This window comes from Corvus brachyrhynchos, unplaced genomic scaffold (assembly GCF_000691975.1).
Source record: "Corvus brachyrhynchos isolate BGI_N302 unplaced genomic scaffold, ASM69197v1 scaffold56, whole genome shotgun sequence".
Taxonomy (NCBI): domain Eukaryota; kingdom Metazoa; phylum Chordata; class Aves; order Passeriformes; family Corvidae; genus Corvus; species Corvus brachyrhynchos.
This window is the reverse complement of record NW_008238664.1, coordinates 5,867,707-5,868,938: the sequence shown is the minus strand read 5'-3', so window position 1 is coordinate 5,868,938 and position 1,232 is coordinate 5,867,707.

Here is a 1,232-nt window from a genome sequence, read left to right as displayed (position 1 = left end):
TTATTTCCTGCAGAATTCAATCAGTGATCCAATTGGTGAAATGGGGTCAGTGATCTGTAAGTGCTTCCATGATAAGCAATGTGCTCAACTTATTCCCTATGACTGCATAGGCTGGGACCTCAGGCCCCAGAAGTTTGCTTAAATTGAAAAGGCTTCAAAAGATAAATTTACAGATAAAGATACGTTTTGACTAACTCTGGATTTTGGTTGCCTGGAAAGCAATACACAAGCCTTTGGCTTCTTCCTGAAGCTTGTCACAGGGCTTTAGGGTACAGATTGTAGATCAAATTTACAGTACAGCTGTTAAAAAAATTGAAAATTCAAACCATGCTCCAAATCCTCTGCAGTTCTGGGTTAAAAAGCAAGGAGTGACAGAAGCAGACACAGTGCAGATGAGCATCTGTTTTTGAGGCTGCTGCCATGGAGATTTTGGCTTTTGTGACAATGGTGTGTGCTTTAATGATTGTAGTATGTTAGGGAGAGATAGGATCCACCTGTCTATAAAGGGTAAGAGAATTGTTGGCAGCAACCTGCCTAATTTGGTGAGATGGGCTTTAAACTAAAGAACTCAGTGCAGGTGAGGTCCAAAGTCCCATGGCTTCCTCTGGGGAGTAGATAATACCAATCAGTGCAGTGAAAGGTGTTCCTTGACTGTCCCTCAAGTTGAGCATCAAAGAGCTATCACTGAAGGTGTTTATGGTTGTGCTCCTTCTCAGGTAATTCAGTTGCTTGATGAAACCAGATGTGAGGGGGACAGTATCAGGTTCATTCCTGGCAAGCTGGGGGAGGGTATGAAAAGATTAGAGGGACAGGGTGCTAGCGAGATCCCTCTGCAGGTGACTCAAAGAGGTACCAGACACGGGGGGAGCACACTTGCAGTCTTACAGATGTGAGCCAGGGACTCCTGAGGTTACAGAAGCCAACAGGGATACAGCAGGGAAATATCTCAAAGGAATTAAGGGGTGTTCCTCTAGGAAGGTGATGCAGCCTTTACACCAAAGCACGCAGCATGGGCCACAAACAGGAGTTGGAAGCCACCACGCTCCTGGACAGTTATGATCCTTGGTGGGACAAACTGTGTGACTGGAGTGTGACTACTGATGGCTATGAGCTGTTCAGAAGAGACAGGAGAGGAGGGAGAGGTGGAGGGGTTGCCTTCTACATCAAGAGGTGCACTGAGTGTCAAGAGCTGTCTCTGAAGAACAGCCATGAGCAGGCCAAAAGCCTGTGGG